Raw genomic sequence first — 23,161 nt, forward strand, 5'->3', positions numbered from 1 at the left:
TAGCTGACTCGTGAGAGTGTTGTGCATGCTAACAAACGCCCTTGGTGGTTGCCAGGCGCCGTTGTTCAGGTGCATGCATAACTAAGGTAGGTAAATTAAAAATATATATACAAAACAGTAGCATCAAAAAGGGTTGGAAGAGGTCTGCTTACTCGTATGCAATGTACGACATACATCATGGGTCCGAGAGGGGGGTAGTGAGCTATAGTATCTGCAAAAGGGTAACAAGCAAAAAGAATTAATTTATCTTGCTTGGTAAAGCGATTCACTCCCTAAAGCGGGGGAACCTGTAGCCCAAAACAGCAATCCTGAACTTACTTCCATGCTCGCACACTCCCGCTGTCAGCCTGTCTCAGTCCTGCTCGGCCCGAATGTTAATGAGAGCTTCGTGAACCCGGAAGTAAGTAGTCAGTGAAACTAATCACGTGGTACTCTCCGCGTGCGTATGACGTCTGAGGTCTAAGAAGAGGGGGGCGTGAACCGCTAGAATGCCGAGGAACCGGCGAACTTTATTATACCCCCTTGTGACCATCAGACAAAACGCCGAGATGTTCCTATGGTTACTAGCGACTCGTGAGAACAGTAATTTCAGTCATGCCTGCCCTGTTGATTTGATAACCAAACGAAGGCGAGTGGGGATACGGTGGGGTGGAAACCAATGCGCTAACAAAGGGAAGCCAAGGCGAAGACATCAAAGGATTGTCAGGCGAAATGAGGCAACTGAGACAAACACTAAGGAACTTAAAATAACCCCCATGTTGTAGGACGAATTGCGAGGGTCTCGCAAAGATGTCGTAAGTATAACGGGACCAGAAAACATTTGACATGACCAGTTAACATATGGTGCTATTAAAAACCGAAGTATTCTGAGGCTAAAAGTGGCAGTGAACACAGAAACCCATTAGGTAAATAGATCAGAGTTTCAGTTAACCGAAGTATCCAGAGGCTAAAAAATGTCAATGAACACAGAAACTCATTAAGTAAATAGATCAGCGTTTCAGTACCGTACTCCATGGGATGTTGTCATTTAGCCCTACTTGATGTGTAGATAAGCGATAAATCCACTGTTGCTCTTTCTCAAAGAGTGACTTTTGTGTGTTTGGACCTGGGTTGAGTTTTTCTATTACTGTCCATCTCAGGTCATTGGCGGTGTGATTTAAAAGTAGGAAATGTTCGGTGAGTTTGGTACTTATCTTGCGACACCGGATGGTGCTGCGGTGTTCGCAGATGCGTTGTTTAATTTTTCTCCCTGTCATGCCAACATATCTCAATCCACAAGGGCAAGTTATTAAGTAAACCACATCAGTGGAGTTACAGTTGGTGTGTATTTTTTGTGACCATAGTTTTACTGATTCAAAAGATAGGTGTTTTGTGGCAGAGGTTAGGTGGCAAACGCTGCATGATCCACAGGGGTAATGGCCGACCACTGGGGGTAGACCCCATGTGCTGAGAACTGACTGGACCGGACTCTTGTCCTGTATTCTTGGATGAGTGTGTACAAGTGTATCCTTGATGCTTCTCGCTCTTTTGTAAGAGAACAAGGGTTTTTCCCAATCATGATTATTACTTTTCAGGATGTTCCAATGCTTTTTGATGGATCTGCTCACTGCATTGGAAGCTGCGTTGTAGGTGGTCACACAAGTGAGAGGAATAGTGTTCTTATCATCTCTCACATTGTCTTCCAGGAGGGCATCCCTGTTTTGGTTACGGACTCTTTTGCTACTCTTCTTGAGGATTCTCTCGGGATAGCCCCGATCTCTCAACTTTACAGTCAGATCCTGTGCTTGTTTCTTGAAGGTAGAGACTTCACTGCAATTGCGTCGGAGTCGTAGGTATTGACCAAAGGGAAGGTTTTCTCTCAATGGTCGTGGGTGGTAGCTTGAAAAGTGCAGCAAGTTGTTCTTCGCCGTGGGTTTATAGTGAGTCCTGGTCTGTAAGTTGTTTCCTCTTTTGGTGATAACCACATCCAGAAAGATCATCTCATGTTCATCATGAGCATGTGTGAACTTCAGGTGAGGATTTCAGTTGTTTATCCACTCAAAGAATTCAAGAAGAGTGTTTTCAGATCCCTTCCAGATGATTAACACATCATCGATGTATCTTTTCCAAAGAGAAATGTTGAACAAGTAAGGGTTATGTGGTGATAGGATGTGTTTACATTCGAAATCATACACATACAACCCTGCTACGCTCGGCGTGAAGGTGCTGCCCATAGACGTACCTGTGGATTGTAGAAACAGGTCGCCCTTGTATTCGAAATAGTTGCGTTTAAGTGCAAGAGCAGCCAAATTGCTAATACACCCACTCCCGCTCCACAGCACGGGATTACCAAATTGAGTGTTCACTTGATTTCGCTAAATACAGCAAGTAACCAACAGGTCACATGTATATGTTTATGTGTGTTTTGTTGGTGTTTTTCGTTTTTCTCCTCACAGGAGTTAGTAGCCCTGGATTAACAAGGAGGCTTATCGGTAGAACCGTAAGTTTTACCGTTTCAATTCCACAGGTTAGGGTGCGCCTTAGCGTGCGCATACCGCCGTGGAATTTCATTTGGTCCTGAAGAATGCTTAGCCTAATTGGCACCAAAAGCAGAAACATGTCGACCATTCCCTTTTCACTAATCTAAAGCGGACGTTTTTTGGTTATCCTAACCTACCAGTTCTAGTCCGTCACATTTGATTTTAATGGTCCATGGTTTACCTTGATTAAAATTGTTATCGGTTAAAACCATTTACCTTTTAAATTCACATCCACCTATCCCTCAAAAACCAGCTCCGCTGTAACTCAGGCGTCGCAGCACACCAAGGAGGCACTCGGCCTCCTTGGTGGGAACCCGATGATGAAGCAGGTCACCAACTAGGTTGGTGAGTGAGCGTTCTTCTAACACGTCCTTTTGGTTTTTGCCCACGCTGTTGTTTTTACGCACTTTCCAAGTCAACATGGCAGCCCCAGGCTGTTGACAGGCGCTGCAATGGTAAGCCTGCGTTACATTTTACAAGCTGCTTCTGTGGGTGGCACAACCAGTGCTGCAAGCCCACCAGCAGCATTTGATTTACAAGCCCTGGGCACACATGGTGCACTGTACTAGGGCCTGATAGGTATCACAAATGAACCAATCATGGAGTCACTAATCCAAAACAATACTTTACAATAGGGAGCACTTGCACTGTGGCACTGAATAGCAGTGGCACAGTGCCCAAAGCATATAGACCAGCAAAACACATTGCAAAAATACAGGAGGCAACAGCAAAAAATGGAAGGGAGACCCACTCCAATGGTGCTATGTCTAACATGCTGCCTATTAGAACAGTGATGGGTGGTCTGTAGGATGGTTCAAAAGTTTGTTTGTCGTGGATCTTTTCCCAAACTAGATCCCCAACTTTGGGAGCACACCGGTCAGCGACATTGATCACCTTTGCTTCATAGGTGGCGGCATCAGAGCGGTTCACATTAGACAGCTTGTCTCTGACTACTTGGATACTCTGATGTTAAGCATTCAAACATTTCTCCAAGTCACCATCTGAAAATTATCTAAGCCAACACATGCATAGGAACTTGGAAGAGAACCCTGTATGGCGTTTGTACTCCTAATACTCGTCTAGGCAAGTTATTTATTGCTCTCCATACAGGTTATGGTATCAACTAAGACCTTTTTTTTTAAAGCACAGGTGGGTGTTGGTTGGGATGACTCCAGATTCACAAGGTCTTTAAAGGGGTATATATGCCATATTTATAAAATGGATGAAGGGGCGATTCTGCATATATAGGGAGAGATGCATAGTTTGTGCTGTATGTGTAGTGTAGCTAAACAGTAAACTGTGTTCTTGATCTTGTAGTTACCCCTGACGAAGGGCAATCAAGCCCGAAATGCATTGGGCCTATGCGAATTTGGCTGCCTAAGAATATATTCCTGCATACTGGAGAAAAAGGCTTGAATAGGAATATCTCAAGTATTTGAAACAATGGTAAAATATGAAACCTTACATGTGGATGAATTAAGTTGAGGATAAAAATAAATGATTAAATTTGGACTAATACTAATTGAAATGGATTATCTAAGCTTAATCGGAGTCGTTTGAGTAATTTCACAGATACTGCTGAGCGACTGGTATGGGGCGCAAACTCGCTCCTCAAGATTTGAACTTTTACATTCGTGCTACTGAGGCAAAACACGGGCCAAGTCTGCACGCAAAAAAGAAAACTTTGATGCTTAAAGCAATTTGGAACAATGGAAAAAGTCGGTGTGTATTCTATCACTCTTTCATAATCAACTAAGACCTGACCTTTTCAACCCAGCAGTCACAGCTTATTTAAACATGCTGTTAGTACATTCTACAACGCTGTTCGATTCAACTTTGAACGGTTTGCTGAATTGCAGACAAACTAACATAGCAGAGATTGAATCCCGGTAAGCCTTGGAGGTGAACGCAGGACCGTTACCTGAATAAAAAGAATGAACTCTCCCATTGGCTACTAGGCACTACAATTCTTTTACTACTGCTGAAGCAGTAGTAAAAGAAGCCAAATCCCCTGGAATCGAGAACATGAATCTATTGCCACCAATATGTATTTAGATCAGTTGGCTGAGTGGAGGGGACTGATGGGATCCATATAAATCACCCAGAAGGGGATATTTAAAATCGTGTGGGGATTTGGTGAGAGTTTTTTTACAGTGAAGGGTTTAATCTTGTGACAGATGTCTGACTGCCTAACATATCCCTAGCTTGTTTACATAAACTAGACCACCAGTAGCGTTGCTGTCTCATTGATAGGGTTGTGTTAATTCCTGCATGTCGTCTCCTCATGAGCACCTTTGATTAAATCAAGTCTACACAGACTACTGGGTGTTATTCTGTCTCCCACTCTTGGTATCTTGATTTCAGGTTTCTTTGTGAATTAAGGGGGCAGGAGTATTTGGGAGGAATGCCGGCAGGTTGTTTCTCACCTTGATTGGTTGCATTTATAGCTGTTACGATACCTGTGTCGATCTTCGTTTGAGATCTAGTCAGGGCTACTGCTCTAACAGTCTGAATTCCAGCCTTTGCTGCTAATCCAGCCGCATAGTTCCCTTTGGCATGAACGGCATCACACTGATGCCCAAAGTGTGTCTCACATGGACCAGTGAAAGCTAATCTTGTAAACAGCTACCTTTCCCAAAAGCTGTTTATTCTTTATAGGTTTTCCCTTTGAGTTCTTAAATCCATTAAACTTCCAATGCTGCACACAAAAAAATGAGTGGGACACAATAAGTGTGGAAATTGACGAGTCAATCTTTTGCAATGCAATCAACAGGGCATGTTATTCTGCATGCTGTGCCATACTATCACCTAAGATTTTAATTTGTATTTGTATACTGCAAATTGGGCTGAGCCATTCGTATAGAATATGCTCTGGTAATACACAAAAGGTGAAGTGGTTGGAGTTGGAGCAATGTGTTGATCATATTGGAGAACAGTCTGGGTAGGAAGAGCAGGATCATACTGAAACTTTACATCCACTGCACTTGAAGAAGAGGCCCACTCTACCCATCTCAGGTGCACGCGCAAGCATTAGGAAAACTTGCCTTGGTGGCAGCTTCTAGCGCTGGTACAGGAAAAACAACGATGTGTTTCCTATGCGCAAAGGTGCACTACTTTAAAATAGCTGTTTGTACATCTATAAGGATGTTTTCAATGGCAGCAAACTACGCTTCAGCTAAGGAAAAGAAGTGAGACTTGTAAGCCAAAGGGACGGTCTGTCCTTTATTGTAGGTCACATAGGTATAACCATGGTGGCTGGCTATGACTCTGATAACTAGGTTGGTTTTATTATCCCTAGTTTGTAAATATTTAGCCTGAATCATTTCTGCTTGTTGAGTACCCAAGATATCAATGTGAATGCTCAGCAATTGTTTAGGTAAAGACATGGAAGAAATAATGTCATACAAGCGCTTCACTCTCTCAGTGTAGTGAGGTACATTAGTATGCCCAAAGTTAAGAAATCCCAACAGGAGGCTGCAAGGTATCGCACTTCTGAAGGAAATCCTGAGCTAGACCCTTGCAGGGTATCTAATTTCCTTGGAAGGTCACCGTCAGGTAGGTAATCTTTAACCTTTTACATTAATTTTGTAACCATGTGATGTTAAAAGGGTCACTACACCGTCTACCCTCATTAGGTGCAGATCTAAATCATCGTCAGTAAGATAGATATCATCCATTAATGACGATACCTTGGGATCTGGTTGAAGAGCTCCATGATATGAGCTGAAAATAGGCCAGAACTATTCTTAGAGCCCATGGGCAAGCATCGGACTGAAAGCTTAAAGCGGTTAGAAAGACACTTTCAGGCGCTATGTTCTAGCTAAAAACCCATTGGAAATATCTATGGTTGTTTAGTATTTTGTTCCACTCTAGGTTGGTTATTAAGCCTGTGTGTTTTCCGTACCTCGTAGTTTTGCGCATGCAAATTTACATTCCTCTAGTCTAAAACTAATCTATAGGATCCATTTCATTTGGAGATGGAAAAAAGGGTGTGTTCATTGGTGATCAGGAAATCTTTATTATGTCCTGGTTCTACCACTGATCTAATATTGCTTTTATGCCACGTTTGGCTTCTGGCTTTAAATGGTATTGTGCTTCTGGTTGAGGTTCGCTGCGTAAGGGAATAATAAGTAGACTGGAGAATACGGCCCAACCCCCTTGATTTCTATATAAGGCTGGAGCTTGTGTCACAGCCCATTCGCTGTTGTAGATTTCCCTGCTATTCTCAGGTACTATAGGGGAGAAGTCACTCTTATGACTTCCTCCCCCTGGGATGCTTCCCTAATGATGATATCATAATCATCAGACAATTCTGACCAAAAGACTGCTTTGATGATACGTGGTGTGTCCCCTTCAATTTGTATGTTCAGATCATAAACAATATCAGGAGGATTTAAATGTTTATCCAGAGTCTCGATCTGTATAATGTCATCAGTTGGATTCGCATCCAGAAACCTCTGAAGCGTCTGATGCACTATTGTGACTCCTGCTGCGCTGTCTGTAAATGCTCTCGCTCAAGTCCTGTTTCACAGGAAGACCCGTAGCTGTTTCGGAATGTTTTTTAGACAGTCCTGCTACTTTCTTCTTCTTTACTGGGTTTTAGGGTCCAATCCTTTCTCCTCCCTCTTTATACCGAAGTCAGACTAGCATCCTGCCTCACATTTCTGACTGTACTCCTCTTTTCTTTGCTACTCAGATTAGCTCCCCTCCCCTGCTCTTTTACCATCAGGGTCCTGAAAAGAATGTGAATAGCAGCAATACTAATACCGTTTAGACTTTTAACTTATAACCACACCTGCTGAATTGCCAAGAAGCGGGTGATCCAGTCCACCTCTTTTCTTTGTCTCGTTCTTCTTCCTTTCCTTTGTAGATGTTCCTTAACTGGACTCTCAATGTCAGGTTTGGGTTTTAAATGTGGCTTTAAGGGTCAAGTACCCAAGGTATCTCGAATCACAGAGATATAAACTTCTGCGATTATTTTTGGTAGTTCTCGTTCACGATCATGAACTGCAACTGCTTCCAGTCTTTGTCGTATAGCCAGAACTGAAGCCTCTCCCTTAATATTGCTTAGGATGATGCAGGACACTGTAGAGAAGTTCCCCATTAACTTCATTCCTAAGTCCAGGAGCTTTTGTAGCTCTGTGCTCATTTTGTACCAGTCTAAATACATCAGGGAGGACTTCTAAAGTTGGTGTACCATGCGTTCTGGCGGAAATGCATGCAAAGATGCTTTCCTAGGAGTATCATTCCTCTACGGGTGGTACCATTTCAAGACAGGAAGACACATAGTCAGTATTCCATGTCTGCCTTGGAGGTAGTGTATGGATACACTACTTGCAACTGGCTGGTCTTGCGAGCATTCCAGAAAATCAGGTTCCCACTGTTTCAGCAGGTCTGGAGTTCAAGCTACGTTGTACGAACTGTAGGAGTCTCCTGTATAAGGCAACTGTGTAATTTGACACCCCTACCACCTCAGTGGTTGTTTAGTTGTGGGGGCGAGGAAAGTGAATGTAGGCAACCAAGACTGGGCACGTAGCGCCGCCATTGCACAGGTGGCCAAGGGGAACATGTCTGTGAATTTGTGGCAAATGTCCAGGAAACAAATTCTGGTGTTCCTGATAAATAAAGGAGATTTTCAAATCTTGGTAAGCCCTATAGTGTGCTGGCGGCTCCACCGCGGTATAGGCATGGAACTGCTCTGAGGCAGCATCAATAGGCTGGAACTCCACCCATGAGTATAAAGTCTTAAAGGCATACGCCATGTGTGCAGCTTGAGCTTTTAGATGTTGAGTCACAATAGGTGCTGTCATAGTGAATGAATTCAACTGAAAATTGAATTCAAAGAATGAAAAAATCCACAGAACGGGGAATAAACTTTTATGAGTTAAGCTTGACAAACCTGTGCAAAAAGGTGCTCACTTTTCCCAAAAGGAGGTAACCAGGATTACTACGGACATCTCCGTAATTACATAATAAAGGTCCCACATGTGTCTCAATAGTGAATGGTTACTCAAAGCGTAACCGTAAGATACAAGCCCATGTTGAGGGCCAACTGTTGTATAAACAACTTCTTTAGCGAAGTTCTACAATGTTTGCTTTCCCACTCATCAGCGACACGGGCGAACATGGTTCAATGCACCAACGATGAATGTGAAAGACAGGGTATTGTAGCCCCGCAGAACACTGATCAATGTATTATTGAAATAGTTAGTGCTTATGGGTTACTAACTATCCCCATAAAGGGATCAGGGTCACCGTGATAACAGTAACAAACCTATTTTGTTGTTCACGGTATTACACACACACACTCCACTGAGAAGAATGAGCACTTTTAGCTGAAAATATTTATTATGACGGGAACAAACTGTTTTTCAGTACATCTAAAGTAACTACACAGATGAAGGCACATTATAAATAACAAGAATAAAATGAACATTTCCAACATGGGTAAATGTCCTCTAGAACCTAGCTCTCTAATATCTCTCTGTATGCACTACACTAAAGAGAATAAAAGGCAGAGCAACTTGCAGTCTAGCGTTTCTTAGGAAGAAAAGACACTGCATACCTTGTTGACAGTAAAGGCCTTCTTTATGAGCAGAGGCGTGAAGACAGTGTTCCCTATGAAGGACACGCACACGTTGTGGTAGCGGAATTCAACCATTACTCAGCTTTATTAGAGCCCAGGAGGAGCGCATTGCAGTAGTCTAATCGGGCCACTAGAGGCTTGGATAATCAGCTGATGCGTTTGGGCATCAAATAAACCGAGTATTGGCTTAAGGCCACACAATTATAGTAGATACATTTCCCCTTCTCCAGGAAGAAATTCGCCAGCTCTTCACATTGTTGACTGGAAGATATAATGCTGTCTGATGTCGGGGGAGGGGTAACCAAATCCTTCAGATGGGAGAATATGGTTTTGCTGTGATTGCTACTTGTAGTGATCAAGCTGGAGTGGTGCGCAGCCCTAGTTTTATGCAGCAGTTTATGGTAAGACTTGATAACTGATCTATTCTGTGATTTAGCATGGGAGTCATATGAGCGCCTCCATACTCTTTCCAAAACTTTGCAATTCTTCCTGGCTAGGGTCAGGTCCTCAAACCAGGCGTTAGCCCGAGCACCTTTTGAGTGGGTAAGTTTGAGAGGGATGCAAGTGTCCAGTGCTTGGGTTACCCACCTATGAAATAGAGTAGCAGCCTCTTCCATATTACTGACTTTGTTTAATGGCAGTGTGCTCAAGGCTGTGAGGAAAGCCTCCTGGTCAAGTTTGTTCCAAGGTCGTTTCAATGAAGGGTGCTGGATTGACTGAGACTTGGGGCCGGCTAGCGTTAACCGCATTGGGATGAGAAAGTGATCTGTACAGATCATAGGGAGAGGTGCTACGACTTCCAGAGACTCGAGGTTTCAAAAAATTGGGTCAAGGAGATGTCCAGCTCTATGCGTAGGGCTCGGGCCAGTTGAGTCAGTTGGCAAGCTGCCAGGTCCCCAAGAAAGCTAAGAATGTCTGGGGATTCCAACATCTCTAGATGGAGGTTCAGGTCACCAATGATGTTAAAATTGGCAGTCTGGAGTGCTAGTGCCATGATAGTATTTGCTAGGGCTTCTCTGAAAGTTTTAGATGGACCAGGCGGGCAATAGATCAGTAGGCCAGAGAAGGTAGAATTTGCACTTAGTGCGATCTTAAAGAGCGCACTCTCACAGTCCGGAATGTCTTGGGAGGTGAGGCTACACAAGTGGACTGATTTATAAATGATCGCAATAACACCCCCTCTGCACTCTGTTCTGTTTAGACTGCATATTGCATATCCTGTGGGGAGGGCGAGAGCCGGTATAGCCACCGAGGCCTCAGAAAGCCAAGTTTCCGTGAGGAATAGGACCTCGGTTGACCGGTCCTGAAGGAGGTCGAAAACCTCAGCGTGGTGTTTAGTCAGAGATCGACAGTTAATACTCAAAATGGTACAAGTTTGAGCCCTAGGGCCTAAGGGTCTGGACTGCCCAGGGGGGTTAATCTCAAAGGTACATTGTCCACAACGGGTAGGGCAGTCATCTGGGGCCCAGCTGTGTGTCCCACAGGCCCCACTCTATGTAAGGCAAGTAAGGCTTCACTGGAGTAGGCTAGTCTTAGTGTATTAAAAGAGGCAGAATCCCTGGCTCCTAGCGACGTCGAGGCGCGGACGGGCGCAGACGGGCTTGCCTTAGGCGCGCTCGATGCACGCGTCTGCTGCGCGTCCGCAGCGCGTCCATGCTACGGCATTCTTTAAATGCCACGGGGGCACAACAGGCTCCACCCGGGCTGAGCTCAGATTTGCTGAGGACCGTCCAATCAGGGCGAAAGCACTGCCAGAGGCAGGAACTGACTAACAAAACACACGGGAGAGTAAAAGCAGTTTGAGTGCAAGGTAGGCTAAAATAAACTTTTAAGAAAGTGCAGTTTTAGCAGCAATTGTGGGTGCAATTATTAAAACTTTTCACAGTTCAACAATCGGTCCCCCAACAATTCCCCAAAGCAATACCCCCGACTCAATCTTGCCGTGCGACTGCGCTGCGGCGTTCTTTAAATGCCACGGGGGCTCAACAGGCTTCATCCGGGCTGAGCTCTGATTAGCAGAAGACCGTCCAATCATGTTAACTGTTGGAGTGAGGAGGAGACCTCAAGCATGAACCTGCAGATGGCAACACAGGTATCCGCAGTGCACAATGGATTATATCAGACAGAACTATGGTTACGTTGAGAACCGTCGTTTTGCATTACATGCGGGGTAAGACTTCCTGCTGGCACTGTACTCCCACACAGGTTGAGGTCAGCAGGTATAGATAAGGGATGGTGTTGGCCACAAACAATAACTTGTTATCAAATATACTGTTGCCTTGGAGGTGAACTCCACCATGCTTACCAGCGAAACCTGCAATCAGGGACCGGGCAGTGAGGGGCAAATACACGACTCATGGAATCCCCCAACAGAAGGCCCCTTGGGTACAGAGGGCACCATAGGAACATCACTCAGAATGGTGGCCAAACAAGAGAACAGCGGTTCTCAACTTCCGGGGAGGCCATCGAACAATCCCACAGATGGTTAAATAATGCTGGGTAATCACAGAGAACAGTAGTTAAAGTTAGGTGGAGGCCATCAAAATGGTCTACACAAGGGTAAATAAGTCATGTACACGCCCAACAAGCGAGAGGGCTTGGTTCAACTCTATTCAAAATCAAATATGAGAAGGGCTTGGTAAATGAGGAATGGCCTCTTTAGTGCAACACCACATGGTACCCCCAATAGGGATAGGACACACCTCTCAGAGAAAGAGAGGAATTGTCCAGCTAGAAAGACTGGTAACCACACATTGCAGGGGGTTATGGAGCCTGCCATGGTGGGGGCCCCGGATATGTCGGCGGCCACATCCAGGGCTTTGGCCGAGTTACAGGGCGATCCAGAGGCTGATTGGTATGAGAGGTACCCTTTCAGGAGCACAATAGGGGTGCATTATGCCAAAATCGCAGGAGTCTTCACGGCAGGACCCTGGTTGAAAATGAAGGCGCCCTGCTAGTCCTTTGGGCGGTTGTAAGCCTGAGCAACCGGGGGCTTGTCTGGACACGCTCTGCCTCTAAAAAGGTGTGAGTAAAAGTTATGGACTAGGAGTCCATGGTATGTAAGGGGGATAACCCCCACACAAAATGGTAGTATCGATTGGGTTGGCCACAATGCAGTTTTGGCTCATCAGGAGGGCAGGCCAGCATAGATTAGTCACCGCTGCCTAGCCTTGGATCGCCTGTCAGTTAACCCACCAAGTTGGCATACTCCTTGTATGTAATAAACCTGCAGCAAACTATTTTTCCAACAAAACTTTTGTGGACTGTTTATTTTGTGCAGCGCAACTAATTATTGCTAAGCAGGGGGTTGCCGATATCGACACTATGGTGGGTGTGCAAAACACTGCAACAGCGACTAGCAGGGACCACCTTTGTCTAAAACAGCACTAGTCTGCTGCCCTCGTCTGCCGACACAACACCCAGCAAACAGGCAATCCCCTATTAGCTGCAAAAAAGTTTAAAACTGTCTCCAATAAAACAATCTATTAAAAGTGAAGTGCAAATAGGGTGCAAAATGCAGTAGTGATTAGTGCTTGTTTCCTCTACAGCCATTAGGCAAACAGCAACATAACATGATACCTCATTGTTTAGACAAAGTGATGGATGTCAACTCAACCACATATAAGGGGTATCAAAAGAAACTTCACTACCCTTGAATCATAATGACTTTTCAGTGGTAGCATGTCATCAGCCCTTTTGTTACTTCTACGAGGCTAAAGTACAAGGAGTGGAACATAAGTAAAATAGATTTCATAGCCCCGGTTACTTTCTGTTCTTGTAGTTTTGTTCTTGATCTTGATAAATTCAGGCACAAAACACTTTTCTCACACAAGCCCTCTCAACTCCATACCTAATATCTATATATTCGCTCCCAGTGAAGACTCACTGTGATCCCAGTTAAGCCATTTATACTAACATGTGCATCTGTCCCCCTCAAGACTGGGAGGTACCACGTCTCCAAGATCCTGCCCTAGTCCTTAAGGAACAGCTTCTCTAAGAAAAACCTTCACAGGAAGCGTACAGATAATATGGAAATCTCTCCCCATTGTGAGTGCCTGTAGCTCATCCCTGGTTTCATTCTGGAAATAAAACCTATGCTATTTATGACATACTTTACAGACAGATGTACCTGAGAAAGACAGAACAGACATCTGTCATGGGATAGGAGAAGTGGCATGATTTCGCATTTGAAGCCTGGTGTCATCACAGGACCTTTAACAACATATGATCTTTGATTTAAATGTCAACACTGTGCCTAATTCTGAATTTACATTCGGAAATCGTGATTACACGGAAAACAGTTAGCCATGCACTTTATGGCACAGAAACATAGCTGCGTAGCTTTCCCTTTGTGCGCTGTAGTTGTGTGCATTGGTCAGCTCGATATGGGGCACTATTACGCATAGGGTGACTTTCACTGATTTCACTGGTGCTGGAGGTTAAAATCCCTTAAAAAACAGAAGACAAGAGGCATTTGGCAAAACAATAACTACCTTTCCATTTACCTGGATTCTACCTACTTTGAGGGCTGCCTTTTTACAGTGGGTGGTCCTCAATTGTATAAGCCCACATACCAAAAAAAATACAATGATAACTGGCAACAGTGATTTACATAAACTGGATGTCCATTGTGGGAGCCAGGAGAACCAATTCAAGAACTGCTCTTCCTCAGGGGCACCTCCTTCTTCATGCATGTCTCTTTGCACGTGTTTATTTTGTTGTAGTATCCGGTCTCACACTGCTGTCACATGTTGGCAAAAAAACGTACTGGAGATTAAAAACAAAAAGGCACATACACGCACAAGATTACAGTCTGACTCACTCATGACCACAGTCACTCATAGAAACTCCCTCTCACACACACACACATACATGTACGCCCAACAATCATCGTCTGTCCAGTCCATCCCTAAAATCAACAGATGGTGGGCATGCGCACTTTGCACAGCCTACTAACGATCAAATTGCTGGGCTGAGGATCTCACACCCTGGAAGCCTGTGAGGTCACCAAACCGGCAAAGCACCATCCACTTGTGCTGAGCTCCACCTCTTGATGACAATATGTAAAAGTTTGCCCTGGGCGCTTCATGTCAAGGCCCTGCAGCGCCAGAGCTTCACGTCAGTCAAGGACTGTAGCCTTGCCACTCCACCATTCCCTAATTCCTTATAGATTGGAGTGGAGTCAGGGACCATCACTGACCCCACCCCACTCTATGGGGAGTTGGGCAAGGGTGGGGTTAGAGGCTGGAAGCAAGAAGCTGAGCACTGGATTCTGTGCGGTGGATCCACTCGAGTTTCATGGATCCACTGCGCAGACTCCAGTTCACAGCTTCCTTCATTATTAATCGCGCCGCAGAGTTTAGCTTTCACTCCGGCTTCATATTACACTTCCCAAGGGCATAAAGTGGAGGCAAGTGTCAATGAAATAAACATTATAAACATTAGGAGGCTAGGGTGAGGGTCAGCACTTCCTTGCAGGAGGACATGCACCAGGCAAGGACACACAATATACTACAGCATTCCTTGCACGAGGACTATCTCCAGGGTAAGGACACACAGAATTATGGAACATTCCGTGCACAAGGACATGCATCAGGGCAAGGACACACAATATACTACAGCATTCCTTGCACGAGGACTATCTCCAGGGTAAGGACACACAGAATTATGGAACATTCCGTGCACAAGGACATGCATCAGGGCAAAGACACACGTAATGCTACAACATTCCATGCACAACGGCTTGCTCCAGGAGAGGGGCAGACAGGATACTGTAAGACTGCTCCTCTTGCTCAGCCCTAGGCACTCTATCTTATGCTTTGCAGCTTTGGGTTTCTGCGCATATGTTTTTTTTTCAAATTAAGCACCGCAATCGCCCATGCAATGTCAGTGCGATCTGGTCAAATTAATGAAGAAAAAACACTGCTGTCCCCCGATCACAGGCACAGCCTACTCTGTGGGATATGCTAGAAGATGAGCAGGAACAAACAAAGTAAAAAAAAAATGAAATCATGATTTGCTGGGTGCAGGCCTCTGTGCCTTGCTCTGTAACTGAGCGTGTGAGGGAGGAGACAGAACAGATAGAAATAGAGGGGAAGAAATAATAAACATAACACAACCTATCGCCCATTTTGCCCACTTACTTTGACCTGAAACAGCAAAACTTTACTGGAGCCACCTTGTAACAAAACAAAAGTGCAGTAACAAACAAAAACAAATACTTAAGAAAATGCAGCAAATCTAAAGAAAAAAGACAGAGTGCAGAGCTAATTCTTCTGTATCCACGTTCCATTTATGTGGTGAAAATGTACTTCAGGAATCTAGCTGCACTACTGTACTGACGTAGGAGGACTGTAAACCACAATATTTGTAGCATTTTGGCCCCTAATTTCTTACAGGCAAGGCAAATGGAAACCAGAAGCAATGAGAAAGTATTTATTGTCAGACACTAGACAGGCATTATTGTTGTGCTTGCATGCTAGTCACTATCATGATGTCTTGCCTCAGTTTTACTTTCTGGGCTCACATCAGTACATAAAAATTGTTCTTGCCTTTTGAAGGCCTTTCACCAGACCCTCCCAGGTTTTTCATTTTCCAGCTTATGAAAGAGTTCTTGATTTTGCTTGGCAACAATAACATACCTTACATACAGGCCTTCATATCACACTGTCATTTTCTATATTCTGGTCTCAAAAAGATGGAAGGCTTTGCTAGCATTCAAACTGTTGGCCTGCAGCTCACCAGATGTCAGAGGCCAGCATTTACTCAACTAATCAGCTTCAAACTATTTTTTTTACCACTACTTAGGATGTAACTGGAGGAAAATAAATATAGTGCAAAATAATTTGAAAAACAATTGCATTTCTTGCAGCGGATATTTGAGCAAGATACTGAAGTTGTGTGATTTTGTTCAGAAATTTTCTATATTCCTTTTTAAATTTCTTGATCACTCACCGGCACTGATGGTCTGGTTATATGTGGTCTGTATTTGTATTTTGTAGGTCGTCAGCATACAATCCGAGGCATCATGGCAGTATTGATTACGTATGCTTATCAAGCGCCACAAGAGAGAGGGGATACTACAAAGAGTCATGAGTTACAGGGAGGAGAGAGAGTTGCAAGTGGTAGGAAGGGTTTCATTTGTAAAGGTATATCAATAAATAAGGAGATTTGTGAAATATTTAGCATTGTTATCTCAAAGTCTGTTATCAAATTCTGGGGTTATACTGAATAGGCAGCTACCTACACTATTATCATATGAAATTGCTTTAATGATGTCATTACTACACTTTCACAATGGCCTCATTAACCTTCTTGCTTTCTCAAATGTGCTTGAAAATGTGACATTTGCCCAATCAATTTACAAGATGTGCCTGGGGAAGAACCCCCCTGAGCTCCTTTTATGACATTTGGACTCACTCGCTGTGCTCGCTCGCTACAGCGTTACAACAAACAATTGATGGACGGAATGCTGACAATGCAGACATTCTCCCCCAGTCAAGAGATCTGGGTTAAATCCATCGTTCTTTTGCCCACTACACCACCCCAGTTTAGACATGGCCATATGCAAATCAGTCTTGACCTTGTGCCTCATGGGAACAGTCCAGCCCGAACTGCCAAGCCATGTCTTCCCTGGACCGGAATCAAGCATCCTAGGACCGGTTTCTGGCTATCAGCCGTCATCAGCCAGGATAGCTTGACTCCAGTGGCGTAGTAAGCACGGGTCCCACGTCTGGGAATACCCATCCCACTTAGGGCGAAAAGCGTTACAACAAACAATTGATGGACGGAATGCTGACAATGCAGACATTCTCCCCCAGTCAAGAGATCTGGGTTAAATCCATTGTTCTTTTGCCCACTACACCACCCCAGTTTAGACATGGCCATATGCAAATCAGTCTTGACCCTGTGCCTCATGGGAACAGTCCAGCCCGAACTGCCAAGCCATGTCCTCCCTGGACCGGAATCAAGCATCCTAGGACCGGTTTCTGGCTATCAGCCGTCATCAGCCAGGATAGCTTGACTCCAGTGGCGTAGTGAGCACGGGTCCCACGTCTGGGAATACCCATCCCATTTAGGGAGAAAAGCGTTACAACAAACAATTGATGGACGGAATGCTGACAATGCAGACATTCTCCCCCAGTCAAGAGATCTGGGTTAAATCCATCGTTCTTTTGCCCACTACACCACCCCAGTTTAGACATGGCCATATGCAAATCAGTCTTGACCCTGTGCCTCATGGGAAAAGTCCAGCCCGAACTGCCAAGCCATGTCTTCCCTGGACCGGAATCAAGCATCCTAGGACCGGTTTCTGGCTATCAGCCGTCATCAGCCAGGATAGCTTGACTCCAGTGGCGTAGTGAGCACGGGTCCCACGTCTGGGAATACCCATCCCACTTAGGGCGAAAAGCGTTACAACAAACAATTGATGGACGGAATGCTGACAATGCAGACATTCTCCCCCAGTCAAGAGATCTGGGTTAAATCCATCGTTCTTTTGCCCACTACACCACCCCAGTTTAGACATGGCCATATGCAAATCAGTCTTGACCCTGTGCCTCATGGGAACAGTCCAGCCAGAACTGCCAAGCCATGTCTTCCCTGGACCGGAATCAAGCATCCTAGGACCGGTTTCTGGCTATCAGCCATCATCAGCCAGGATAGCTTGACTCCAGTGGGGTAGTGAGCACGGGTCCCACGTCTGGGAATACCCATCCCACTTAGGGCGAAAAGCGTTACAACAAACAATTGATGGACGGAATGCTGACAATGCAGACATTCTCCCCCAGTCAAGAGATCTGGGTTAAATCCATCGTTCTTTTGCCCACTACACCACCCCAGTTTAGACATGGCCATATGCAAATCAGTCTTGACCCTGTGCCTCATGGGAACAGTGCAGCCCGAACTGCCAAGCCATGTCTTCCCTGGACCGGAATCAAGCATCCTAGGACCGGTTTCTGGCTATCAGCCGTCATCAGCCAGGATAGCTTGACTCCAGTGGCGTAGTGAGCATGGGTCCCACGTCTGGGAATACCCATCCCACTTAGGGCGAAAAGCGTTACAACAAACAATTGATGGACGGAATGCTGACAATGCAGACATTCTCCCCCAGTCAAGAGATCTGGGTTAAATCCATCGTTCTTTTGCCCACTACACCACCCCAGTTTAGACATGGCCATATGCAAATCAGTCTTGACCCTGTGCCTCATGGGAAGAGTCCAGCCCGAACTGCCAAGCCATGTCTTCCCTGGACCGGAATCAAGCATCCTAGGACCGGTTTCTGGCTATCAGCCGTCATCAGCCAGGATAGCTTGACTCCAGTGGCTTAGTGAGCACGGGTCCCACGTCTGGGAATACCCATCCCACTTAGGGCGAAAAGCGTTACAACAAACAATTGATGGACGGAATGCTGACAATGCAGACATTCTCCCCCAGTCAAGAGATCTGGGTTAAATCCATCGTTCGGGCAAAAGAACGATGGATTTAACCCAGATCTCTTGACTGGGGGAGAATGTATGCATTGTCAGCATTCCGTCCTTCATTTGTTTGTTGTAACGCTTTTCGCCCTAAGTGGGATGGGTATTCCCAGACGTGGGACCCGTGCTCACTACGCCACTGGAGTCAAGCTATCCTGGCTGATGACGGCTGATAGCCAGAAACCGGTCCTAGGATGCTTGATTCCGGTCCAGGGAAGACATGGCTTGGCAGTTCGGGCTGGACTGTTCCCATGAGGCACAGGGTCAAGACTGATTTGCATATGGCCATGTCTGAACTGGGGTGGTGTAGTGGGCAAAAGAACGATGGATTTAACCCAGATCTCTTGACTGGGGGAGAATGTATGCATTGTCAGCATTCCGTCCTTCATTTGTTTGTTGTAACACTTTTCGCCCTAAGAGGGATGGGTATTCCCAGACGTGGGACCCGTGCTCACTACGCCACTGGAGTCAAGCTATCCTGGCTGATGACGGCTGATAGCCAGAAACCGGTCCTAGGATGCTTGATTCCGGTCCAGGGAAGACGTGGCTTGGCAGTTCGGGCTGGACTGTTCCCATGAGGCACAGGGTCAAGACTGATTTGCATATGGCCATGTCTGAACTGGGGTGGTGTAGTGGGCAAAAGAACGATGGATTTAACCCAGATCTCTTGACTGGGGGAGAATGTATGCATTGTCAGCATTCCGTCCTTCATTTGTTTGTTGTAACGCTTTTCGCCCTAAGTGGGATGGGTATTCCCAGACGTGGGACCCGTGCTCACTACGCCACATGAGTCAAGCTATCCTGGCTGATGACGGCTGATAGCCAGAAACCGGTCTTAGGATGCTTGATTCCGGTCCAGGGAAGACATGGCTTGGCAGTTCGGGCTGGACTGTTCCCATGAGGCACAGGGTCAAGACTGATTTGCATATGGCCATGTCTGAACTGGGGTGGTGTAGTGGGCAAAAGAACGATGGATTTAACCCAGATCTCTTGACTGGGGGAGAATGTATGCATTGTCAGCATTCCGTCCTTCATTTGTTTGTTGTAACGCTTTTCGCCCTAAGTGGGATGGGTATTCCCAGACGTGGGACCCGTGCTCACTACGCCACTGGAGTCAAGCTATCCTGGCTGATGACGGCTGATAGCCAGAAACCGGTCCTAGGATGCTTGATTCCGGTCCAGGGAAGACATGGCTTGGCAGTTCGGGCTGGACTGTTCCCATGAGGCACAGGGTCAAGACTGATTTGCATATGGCCATGTCTGAACTGGGGTGGTGTAGTGGGCAAAAGAACGATGGATTTAACCCAGATCTCTTGACTGGGGGAGAATGTATGCATTGTCAGCATTCCGTCCTTCATTTGTTTGTTGTAACGCTTTTCGCCCTAAGTGGGATGGGTATTTCCAGACGTGGGACCCGTGCTCACTACGCCACTGGAGTCAAGCTATCCTGGCTGATGACGGCTGATAGCCAGAAACCGGTCCTAGGATGCTTGATTCCGGTCCAGGGAAGACATGGCTTGGCAGTTCGGGCTGGACTGTTCCCATGAGGCACAGGGTCAAGACTGATTTGCATATGGCCATGTCTGAACTGGGGTGGTGTAGTGGGCAAAAGAACGATGGATTTAACCCAGATCTCTTGACTGGGGGAGAATGTATGCATTGTCAGCATTCCGTCCTTCATTTGTTTGTTGTAACGCTTTTCGCCCTAAGTGGGATGGGTATTCCCAGACGTGGGACCCGTGCTCACTACACCACTGGAGTCAAGCTATCCTGGCTGATGACGGCTGATAGCCAGAAACCGGTCCTAGGATGCTTGATTCCGGTCCAGGGAAGACATGGCTTGGCAGTTCGGGCTGGACTGTTCCCATGAGGCACAGGGTCAAGACTGATTTGCATATGGCCATGTCTGAACTGGGGTGGTGTAGTGGGCAAAAGAACGATGGATTTAACCCAGATCTCTTGACTGGGGGAGAATGTATGCATTGTCAGCATTCCGTCCTTCATTTGTTTGTTGTAACGCTCGCTACAGGTCACACATCCCGAACCTTTACGCCTCACCACTTTAAAATGTCACCAGCAGCTACTGTCTCTTTGTAAATTGTGCAATGCTTGGATGGCAAGTGTAAGTGTTCCATTGTCCATGTTATTCCTTGGGAAAAATGTGCAGCAGGATGCACCGATATTGGCACACAAATCTCCCTCCACTGCGGTCATTAAATCTAGTACATTTCGGTGCTGCATAACTATGTGGTGGATTGCTCGCATTTCTTCTTTGATGGGATTGAGGCCGAGCTCAGTGTTGTTCATCATTTTGAGCATTTCCACTGGCTGATTTGGAGCCAGCGGGAGTTAGCTTTTGTCTGCAGGTTGAAGAAGGGTATCGACTCCTCTACCCCCAGCTGTGCTCCCGTGAATAGTCTGAGTTCTTCCGGAATGTTCTTGAATTGAGCTCAGCCAAAATAGCCTGCAGCTTTACTTTCATAAGCCTTGTGCTGCAAGGTTGTCTTCTTCCTTAACAGGTGCTGGTACAAGTCCGATAGCTCTTCTCCAGGAATAACCAGGGTCGGTTTCTGCATGATGACCAGGGAACACAATCCTCTCCATCTGGGAGTCAACCAAGTGTATGCATACTTGCCGTATTGCCAGTAGAAATCCATGAGCATGGAGGTGTCCCATTGCATATGCGGAATATATAAAATCACTTCACAGTTAGCATTCACGCCCATCAGAAGCGTTCCTTTTCTTCAATAACATAAGGAGTACATAGTTAGTTTCCGTACAATTAGGGGTTGTCCTTTTGCTTCTATCCAAGTGTACCCACCAGCCTCTGTGTCCCAGATTTCCTGACATGGTGTAGTCATGCTTTTAATCAACCTTCCCTCATGCGATCCATTTCTACTTATATCCCTTGCTGAACAGCCCTACATTGGAATTCCATGTCGGGAGAGCACTTGTTGTTTACTAAAACTGTACCGGTTACACTAAGAGCCGCTCTCAGTCCGGAGACTGATGCTAGAGTGGACGTATTAGTGCACTGAGAAGGGGGTTTTGTCATCTTCAAGAATATTTTCCCCTGGGAAATCTTGGGGCCATGTGATATCTTCCCTTATTTGAATGAATGAAAGAAATATTATTTGTAATGCGCAGCTATGCCCAGTGGGCGTCAAGGCGCCTAAACCAAATGTGTAGCTGATAGCAGACAGAAACAGAGCCTACTGGTATGCCTTAATGAAGAGCCATGTTTTCAAGGACTTCCTAAAGAGGTCAAGGGAAGGAAGTCGTTTGATTTCAAGGGGGAGTGAATTCCACATAAGAGGTGCTAATATGGAAAAAGCTTTGGAGCCCCATCTAGCCTTCTTGGCTCTGGGGATTACCAGTTGGTATTGTTCACTGGAGCGTAAATATCTACTCGGAACATATCTGGTAAGTAATGAACCAAGAGCATCAGCCGAGCCTGCAGTTAGAGCCTTAAATGTAAGGCAAAGAAGTTTAAAAGTGATCCTTGACGGAATGGGGAGCCAATGGAGGTTCTTCCTCGCTACGGTCATTGATGACAACCAGGGCAAGGCAAGGGCGAACCGCGCTGCAGCGTTCTGTATGACCTGTAGACGCTGGAGCAGGCCCTTGTTAGCCCCGGCGTACACGGAGTTACAGTAATCAAGCCTTGAGCCAACAAGGGCAATCACCACCTGTTTCCGCGCCTGTGGGGACAGATAGTTCACAATCCTTTTTAGGGTCTTAATGACACCCCAACAGGTCGCCACCGTTCTATTCACCTGTAGCTCCATGGAGAGCTGTGTGTCGAAGATGACACCTAGGTTTCTAGCAGATTTGGTAGGTATAGGGCAGCTGCCTAAAGAGGGGGGCCACCAATCATCTGACCATATATCCTGGTCCTTGCCAAAGACCAGGACCTCTGTCTTGTCCCCATTCAACTTTAGGGAGTTGAAAACCATCCAATCTGCAACAAGTTGCATACAGGCCCTAAAGTTAGAGGCAGTTTTACTGACAGAGTGGGTCAGGGATACCATAATCTGCGTGTCGTCCGCATACGACACTACCTCCATCCCCTGAGATCTTACAAGTCTTGCAAGGGGGGCCACATAGATGTTAAACAGGGTCGGACTCAATGCCGACCCCTGTGGCACCCCACATTGCAACGACTTGACAGGGGAGAGGTATTCACCTAGCATGACACGTTGCTCTCGGTGTTGTAAAAAGGAGCTAATGAGACTGAGCGCTGATCCGACTACCCCTGCCTCCCTTAACCTAGATGTTAAAGTCAGGGGAGACAGGGTGTCGAAAGCTGCTGAAAGATCAAGCAGCACCAATACGGAAGTAAGACCCAAATCTACTTTTCTGCGGATGTTATCCATGACTTTTGTCAATGCAGACTCCGTGCTATGTAGCTTTCTAAAGCCGTGTTGGGACCCATCCAAGAAGCCAGAGGCGTCGAGGAAGTTCGAAAGATGGAAGTTCAAGTGGGTCTCCAACATCTTGGCAGGGGCAGGCAGCAGAGAGATGGGTCTAAAATTTTTCAGCACTCCAGGGTCCAAGGTGGTCTTTTTCAAAAGCGGCTT

At 45.9% G+C, this 23,161-nt stretch overlaps 1 protein-coding gene across 3 annotated transcripts in view; it reads right to left on the reverse strand.

The window, feature by feature from the left end:
- LOC146808737 (cell adhesion molecule CEACAM7-like) overlaps nt 1-23,161 on the reverse strand; it is a 372,135-nt gene that overhangs the window by 281,221 nt on the left and 67,753 nt on the right. The gene's annotated exons all lie outside the window — the stretch shown is intronic.

Source organism: Triturus cristatus, chromosome 7, assembly GCF_964204655.1.
Source record: "Triturus cristatus chromosome 7, aTriCri1.1, whole genome shotgun sequence".
Classification (NCBI taxonomy): domain Eukaryota; kingdom Metazoa; phylum Chordata; class Amphibia; order Caudata; family Salamandridae; genus Triturus; species Triturus cristatus.